This window comes from Periplaneta americana, chromosome 5, assembly GCF_040183065.1.
Source record: "Periplaneta americana isolate PAMFEO1 chromosome 5, P.americana_PAMFEO1_priV1, whole genome shotgun sequence".
Taxonomy (NCBI): Eukaryota; Metazoa; Arthropoda; class Insecta; order Blattodea; family Blattidae; genus Periplaneta; species Periplaneta americana.
Window position 1 is genome coordinate 172817169 of NC_091121.1, and position 9341 is coordinate 172826509.

Here is a 9341-nt window from a genome sequence, read left to right on the forward strand (position 1 = left end):
CATTGACAACTTTTTAATAGGACAGTAGACATATCTGGGTTAATGCAGGGTTTCCCAACCGGTGTGTCGCGAAATTTTGGTATTGAAAATTAAATTTTAACCCATCCAGAAAGTGTTTTTACAACGCATTTTTTTTACAACGAAATCATTCATATAACACATTTTATTTTGAGACAGACTTTACCAATGAAACGTGCAACACCTACAGCAATGCATGCTCAGTATAATTTTTCTGCCTAGCGATAATGAAAGTAAACACCTGCAGCAATGCTTAGTAATTATGCAACGAGCCTATAATGATAGTAATTAAGACGCGAGTATGTTTGTTTATGAAACGAGCGCAAGCGAGTTTCATAATTTTCATACGAGCGTCTTAATTACCATTATAGGCAAGTTTCATACGACTTTTTATGCTCGACCATATTTCTAACTTGAAATTATTCAGAAGTATTCATTTTATTCGCATCTGACTGAAGAGCCGAAGTAACCTTGTGAATAGCTCGTAAATTGTGAGATGTGCGCAGACGCGAAAGTATTGATTTTTTTTCCGAGGAACAATAATGTCATTGACGTTGATATAATCTACAGAATAACATGAACTAATTTTGATATAACCTGGAAATTGATTTAGAATTGAAAAACGAGATGACAAATTGAATTTATTTGAATATTATTTACAATTAACGCTAATTATTATAGTAACAGAACATAACCTTCTGCGACAGTATTGGATTTCCAGCCTCCGTGACGTTTCCCTCGTTGTCTTTCGATTGCATTTCCGAGAATAATCGAAAACCTGAACTTTAATGAATAGGTGTACTTTAATGACATGCATTAAAGGACTGCTACCAGGTGTATAATTACTACATTTCGGCATGGTCGAGCATAAAATGTATTTAAGTATCTTTCTCAGTATGAAATACAAAGAATTGAAAGAAAGAATTTGAAAAGTTTCTTATGTCCCCTGTACAATTGGGAAAATGTGACTAATATCCCTTCTAAAATAAACGATTCATTTCATTCCTCCCTGTATGGAAAGGTAATAAGTACAGGGACATCCCTTTATTTTTACTAACATTTTTAACATTAACCTGGCTATATTTGGAAACACTGTTACCCTCCTTCCATTACAGGAGTTTGGAGTTGCTAGTGCAATATGTAAACAAATCACTTTACTAGCTATAGGAGGAGAGAAAAGTAGTGTATCCATTTATGTTACAGGGAAATGTATTATTACGATTTTCAGTTTGGTCATTACTTTACAGTATTTTATCAAAAAACAATAGAATAGTAACAATTTTTTTCACAAACTCAATTCTTTAGGCGGTTATATACATTATGTAATGCCTACTTTATTCAGCATATTACTAACGTAATTTATTCCTGAGAATTTTGTGGGCACTTCCGTAAGAAACCCCAATTTCTACAGCTAACTTCTTGACCGACTTATTACGACCTCGCTGCATCTTTTCTCTAGCATCTTCTGTCACCTCTGTTGGCCATCTTACACTTTTCTTCCTTTCTGTACACTCTGTTGCTCTAAATTTATCTACCAGATTAATGACATTTCTACGAAAATATTCCGTAATGATATAATCAGGAAATTGTAAAAAAAAAAAAAAAAAAAAAAAAAAAAAATGTTGTTCATATTCGGTTATATTGTAATTCCAGTTTCCATCATCGTCCTTCATACCTACAAACAGTAAAACAAAACTCTTGTTTAAATAATGCTGTTAAGTACCGTACTATATTATAGGGTACCGTACTTTCGGTAACTCTAATCTTCACTTGTGCTCAGTCCACACAGTTATGCTACACACCATACCTGTGTGAAAATAAACTTCAATAATATATGCTCTTTCTTCTATAGAAAACGCAACATATTTCTGAAACACACTGTACTTTGTACTGTTTACTTCACTGCTAGCAACAGCGGCCGTAAGTTTGTGTGACTGACGTTAGCAAGGACATTAGTGAAAGGGGTGGGAGTCAGGTAAATTTAGAAACGCAGGTACAATAAAAATTGAAGTAAAAATAAAATGATGTGCCTCTACAATGGCGAGTAGTAGCAGTGTCAAAGGACTTCCACACGTCCACTCTGTGATAAAGAATAAAGTTGAATGACTGTCTTTAAACCACTAATTCTGTTTAATCATATGCTTCGATTTGGGCCTTTTCTTTGTATTGTTATGCAAATATTTGTATGTGCAATCACTGTCCACTGATGCATGACGTCATTGATATGGCAACCATTGCACTCTCACGCGAGTCGTCTAACCAAATGGAATAACAAACAAAGCGAAGCGAAAAGGTCGTGAAAATTGAATAACCACATTGTTGTTGTTTATTTATAGTCTCTGGTGTTGCTGATATAAGCTTACATGTGAACAACAGATGAGTTTCCAGTGAATAACTATCATATGGCAGTCGTGACGTAATATACCGTACTTTGCTATATGCAAACAAAGTCAAGTTAGAATTCTGTGTTTTGATTTCCGAAGGGTCTGTTCCGACTTTATTAGCAGTAGTAGCAATTATGGAATTTTTATTGTCTGTATTTGTTTTTGAAACAGAGTCCCCACGCAATCCCCACGCAATCGACCTAGTGCAAAATAAGCTATGTCACAACGGCGCCACTATAATTTGCATAGATGGCAGTTGTTCTCAGTGGCGATAAGTTTTGGGATACATTGGGTGGGCTCAAACACTAGTTATAAGTTAAAATTAATAATAATAATAATAATACTAATAATAATAATCATAATAATAATAATAATAATAATAATAATAATAATAATAATAATAATAACAATGGTATAGACCGCAAAACTCTTGCAACCATGAAAGAGACACCGACAAATTCAGAATGTAAAATTAATTTTATGGGAGAAATTTCAGAATCTTTCGAAGTAACAAAACAGGAGTAAGGTAAGGAGTTGGACTCTATTATTTTTCAACAGTGTCCTTAAAAAATAATACAAGAGTGGTGTAAACAAAAGCAATCCTCAAAATTAATCAACCAATCATATTAGGCAGAGGAAAATTAAAGATAGATTACGATGAAAGAGTAATGGAACGGAGAAAAATTCTCTCTGACGCCGGGATTTGAACCCGGGTTTTCAGCTCTACGTGCTGATGCTTTATCCACTAAGCCACACCGGATACCCACCCCGGCGTCGGACAGAATCATCTGAGTTTAAGTTCCAACTCTTGGGTTCCCTCTAACGGCCGCCCTCTGCACTACGTCATAGATGTCTATGAACGTATGGAACTTAAACTGAGACGATTCTGTCCGACGCCGGGGTGGGTAAAGCATCAGCACGTAGAGCTGAAAACTCGGGGTCAAATCCCGGCGCCGGAGAGAATTTTCCTCCGTTCTATTACTCTTTCATCGTATGATGACGCAGAATATCTGCATGTAAATATCATATGTACTTCGGTATATTAAAATAATATATATGATATGCGTTAATCACTTCGTAATTTAAGACGGCGCTTATTCCGTCGGATCACGGACAACTAGTCACTCATAACGAGTGCACCTCAGCACATGTGTGGACTTCGGTCCTAGGTTCATAGATATCTATGACGTAGTGCAGAGGGCGGCCACTAGAGGGAACCCAAGAGTTGGAACTTAAACTGAGACGGGGTAGGTATCCAGTGTGGCTTAGTTGATAAAGCATCAGCACATAGAGCTGAAAACCCGGGTTCAAATCCCGGCGCCGGAGAGAATTTTTCTCCGTTCCATTACTCTTTCATCGTATGATGACGCAGAATATCTGCATGGAAATATCATATGTACTTCGGTACATTAAAATAATATAAAGATAGATTGCCTAGCATTTGCAGACGACTTAGCAATTTCAACTCATGACATCATAACAGCTCAAAAACAGATTGAACTGTTAAAAGAAATCGCGGAGAAAGTAGATCTCCACATATCCTTCGAATAAACAGAATACATTAACTGCAACAAACAAGCGCCAAAGTATATGGCAACCAAATATAGTAAAATTAAACGATTCTCACAATCTAAATACTGTACTTCGCTGACGTGATTTGGGAAATGGAGTTGAAACAAAAGCGAAAGAAATGGGATACCACAAAAAAAATTGAGAAAGCATCTCGACTCACTCAAAATATTTAAAATAAAAAGTGCATATCCAAACATACACGTAAATTTTTGTTTTAATGTACAAATCGAATCATTATTTTGTTAGTTTCATTTCCCTTTATATTTTATGTTTGTTAATTCCGGATCCCAGTGGTCAACCTCACTGGAGGACGGATGATTTGAAATAAATCATAGTAGTAAACACTCATTACATCAGAATGTCTCTATGGAGCAGAAACGTTAATTATAAATAAAAAAAAAGATGTCGAAAACATTGAGAAAAAAAGAAGGAAAAATGTTATGCCCAAAGGTCATAGGTGAACGATATAGACTGAGAAGTAAACAAGAAATAAAAAATACACTCACATTCATAGTGACATTAGAAGAAAAAGAGTAAACATTTTACGAAACATCAAAAGAATGAACCCCTACAGACTCACAAAACAAATTATTGAATTTTATGAAAACAGGAGTAAAGCACAGATATTATAAAATGGATTGCCGAAATAAAAAAAGACTTAAAATAGCAGGAATCACACAAGAAGTCATCTTAAACAGACAGATCTTTGGAATCAAAGTTTATAAAATGGCAAGTTGACAAAGAGGAAAAACCGACGATAAAGACTGAAACAGCGTGGACTGAAGAGAGAAAAGAAGTCCACAGCCAAAGAATGACAGAACTACAGGCAAAGAAACGCCTCTAAGCACTTTGCGTAGTCCTGAAAGGGTTTATTCGCAACTAGAATAATAATAATAATAATAATAATAATAATAATAATAATAATAATAATATTAATAACAATGATACTTATTTACTGGATTTTAAGGAACCCAGAGGTTCATTGCCGCCCTCACATAAGTTCGCCATTGGTCCCTATCCTGAGCAATATTAATCCATTCTCTATCATCACATCCCACCTCCCTCAAATCTATTTTTATATTATCTTCCCATCTACTTCTCGGCCTCCCTAAAGGTCTTTTTACCTCCGGTCTCCCAACTAACACTCTATATGCAGTTCTGGATTCGCCCATACGTGCTACATGCCCTGCCCATCTCAAACATCTGGATTTAATGTTCCTAATTATGTCAGGTAAAGAATACAATGCGTGCAGTTCTGTGTTGTGTAACTTTCTCCATTCTCCTGTAACTTCATCCCTCTTAGCCCCAGATATTTTTCTAAGTACCTTATTCTCAAACACCCTTAACCTATGTTCCTCTCTCACAGTGAGAGTCCAAGTTTCACAACCATAAAGAACAACCGGTAATATAACTGTTTTATAAATTCTAACTTTCAGACTTTTCGACAACAGACTGGATGATAAAAGTTTCTCAACCGAATAATAACACGCATTTCCGATATTATTATGTGTTTAATTTTCTCTCGAGTATCATTTATATTTGTTACTGTTGCTCCCAGATATTTGAACTTCTCCATCTCTTCAAAAGATAAATTTCCAATTGTTGTATTTCCATTTCGTACAATATTCTCGTCACGAGACATAATCATATACTTTGTCTTTTCGGGATTTACTTCCAAACCTATCTCTTTACTTGCTTCCACTAAAATTCCCATGTTTTCCCTAATCGTTTGTGGATTTTCTCCTAATATATTCACGTCATCCGTATAGACAAGCAGCTGATGTAACCCGTTCAATTCCAAACCCTCTGTGTTATCCTGGACTTTCCTAATGGCATACTCTAGAGCAAAGTTAAAAAGTAAAGGTGATAGTGCATCTCCTTGCTTTAGCCCGCAGTGAATTGGAAACGCATCTGACAGAAACTGACCTATACGAACTCTGCTGTACGTTTCACTGAGACACATTTTAATTAATCGAAATAGTTTCTTTGGAATACCAAATTCAATAAGAATATCATAAAAAACTTCTCTCTTAACCGAGTCATATGCCTTTTTGAAATCTATGAATAACTGATGCACTGTACCCTTACACTCCCATTTTTTTCTCCATTATCTGTCGAATACAAAATATCTAGTCAATAGTTGATCTATTACGCCCAAAACGACACTGATGATCCCCAATAATTTCGTCTACATATGGAGTTAATCTTCTGAAAAGAATGAATAATTTCGAGGGAAAAATTGTTCCGGAGCCGGGTATCGAACCCGGGACCTTTGGTTTAACGTACCAACGCTCTACCACTGAGCTACTCGGGAACTCTAACCGACACCGATCCAATTTTTCCCTCTATATCCACAGACCTCAAAGTGGGCTGACAACCGTCAAGCAACCAACTTCAGTGCACACTAACTCCGTGTGACTTAAATTGTGGTTTTCTGTTAACGAACAGTGACGTGTATTATGCAAATCAAGATTTCAGGTATAACTCCCTGTAAAGTTGATTTGAATAATTTCGAGGGAAAAATTGTTCCGGAGCCGGGTATCGAACCCGGGACCTTTGGTTTAATGTACCAACGCTCTACCACTGAGCTACTCGGGAACTCTAACCGACACCGATTCTGAAAAGAATATTTGACAAAATTTTGTACAACGTCAACAAAAGTGATAATAATAATAATAATAATAATAATAATAATAATAATAATAATAATAATAATAATAATAATGATTTTAATAATAATAAGACAATTATTGGGTGGACTCGGGTCCCACGGGGCCATATATGTTGACGCCATTGGTTGTTTTCGTTATGAAATTGCTATCTTCTGACATCCTGTACTAGGAACAGAACGACGTACTATTTTTCACAACTCTCTGAAACAAAAGACATGCTGAATATGTTACGTTACTATCACTGCACGTGAGACGGACTTGGCTGCCGACCTGATGTGATACATTTACAGTACATCTGATTGCGAGTCTCAACGGCACTAAACTCTTGAGGTTTCTGCCGGTAAAAAACTTTATGTAGCGCAGTAAACATGATAATTGCAATGCAGCAGGTAACAAGGTCGTATGTTGGCAACACTTTGAGCTTCCTTGCCTAATCATGCAACTATCCTCGCGGGACACATGTTATCTTGAAGTTATGCCACACGGGCCTCATATTCACCTTATCTATGGTGATTTCGTTTTACTGTGGGGTACTGGTGTGGCCTCAGTTCACGACCTGTCTCTCCCTGTGCATATGTCGTAAACTTCGTCCATAAAACTTACGTCACCGTCCATCCGTTGAGTAGTTGCTATTGGCTACTAGGTGAACAAGTTATTGTTCTGTACGTCACTTCATTTAAATATGAAACTCGACTGTGTAATGTAAATTGACATTTTCACAACTACCAGATAGACCATTAATAACAAAATGCAATATCTTGGTTATGGATAATAAAGATTTCTAGTAGAGTTTAGTACACATGTCAGACTCCCAAGGAAAATTGTCAGCCTTGTTAAATTACAAGCATTATAGCATGACCCGACCGTTCCATACTATAAAAATGCCTGCCAACTTAGCGATGTAGAAGTTATTGGTCTCTTTATTTGTGCAAGAGGAACCATCATCACTCGTCTCCTTTCATTCTGAAAACGCTTTGAATTATCAACTACCACCATTAAATGAGTAGCTATTGAGTCATTGAAGCTATCAATTTACATTCTACAACATAATCTTTATTCCACATCCTGAGCTACCTTTTTAGTACTCTATTACCACGTTAAATTTTATGCAGATTGATATAATAAACTCTTTGAAATACTATTTCACAGTAAAGAAATAAGATAGGAATACGGTTTTTGCGGTTTATGATTCAGAAGGTAGTGGAAAGTATGTGTTATGCCCAAGGGCTAAAGAGCGCCCTGTAGCATGATTTCCTGTGGAGTATTAAATTTGAAACAGGAACAGTGTCAGCGGAATACAAGGTTAAGACGCGTAATGCAATCCCAGCTTGCGAAGTAAATAGATGCTTAGCCAGCGTTATAGAGTTTGTCGGGCGTGTGGTAAATCACTGCCTACGATAAAAGTATTCTTACGCCACAGATCATTGCTGGACTAATCGCATTGGTCCAGTAGAACAAAGCATGCATATTAATTGGTTAAATTAAATCACGCATTGTTCGAACTCTTTTCTTACGCGTAGTCTCATTAAAGCGACCTATCACTGTATTGCACTGAATCGAATTAATTATAATAGATGTTTGATTATAAGTACGTCCGCTCAAATGAGAGCCACTTGGAACGTGCGATTGGACACACTTACCGCAGGGCGCAAGTAAGCACGCGACTCTGAACAGGTTCCATGTAAACAACGCTGCGTTGCCATCTCTCCCTTCTGAAGACAGAAGTGAACGTTCGTGTGCGTCTTGTAAATACAGAACTAAAACACGAACACCTCCTATTCAGAGTCCGTTGAGTCACTATTTAAATCAATTACACAAGATTCCAAGCTAGCTGCTAAGGAGCGATAATCACTTTCTTCTGTCTTTACATGTTCGACATACCCGTAATTTACCCTTTGCTTTTTATGATTAATATCATCCACCACATTTACTATCAAATCACGTACTTCTTCAACAGATTTATTTCCCAATGTATTTTCTGACCGGACATTTCTCTTCAGTTCCGACCAAACGAATTCTATGGCTTTGAGACAACAATGGTAGAGGGGGGGGGGGCAGTCGTAGTACAACATGACCGTATTTTGATCATATTTAGTCAATTTTATTACATACATATTTTTTCTATGATGGTTACGTTTTATCTCTTGTAGCAGATGTAACTTTGTTGTTGGGACTGGCGTGGGCAAAGAGATGTTATTTTCACGTATATATGCTTTAATGAGATCTATTGTTGATCTAGTGGTAGGTAGAGTTTTCACAATACGGGAATGGTATGGGACATTATCCATAATGATGATGATGCATTGAGAAGTTTATTCAACGTTGGAGCTATTTTATTTTGACTATTACACTCTTACTACGTCATACTACTTTTGACCAATAAAACGGTACGAAAGGACGTATTTCAACCAATCATGGCTGCTTATCGCACAATTTTATCGCGTCCCTAGCATTTGTTTAATTTTATCGCGTCCCTAGCATTTGTTTCTTTGTTTGCCAACATTTGAAACTGCGCTGGTCTGGACGTCAAAAAAAAAAATATATAGGCCTATATATATAATTACAAACCACTCCAGTCGATGCACAGCAGTTTCAAATATGACTCGCATTGGCATTCAAGAACAAGAATTAATCAAAATCACTGATCATACCTATGCATCTTCTGAAATCCGATTTACAAATAAATGAAGAGCAC

General features: G+C 36.5%; 1 non-coding gene across 1 annotated transcript; it reads right to left on the reverse strand.

The window, feature by feature from the left end:
* Positions 1-6500: 6500 nt before the first annotated feature.
* Positions 6501-6572, reverse strand: TRNAN-AUU (transfer RNA asparagine (anticodon AUU)). The gene has a single exon. It is a non-coding gene; the product is annotated as a tRNA-Asn (tRNA).
* Positions 6573-9341: the final 2769 nt, after the last annotated feature.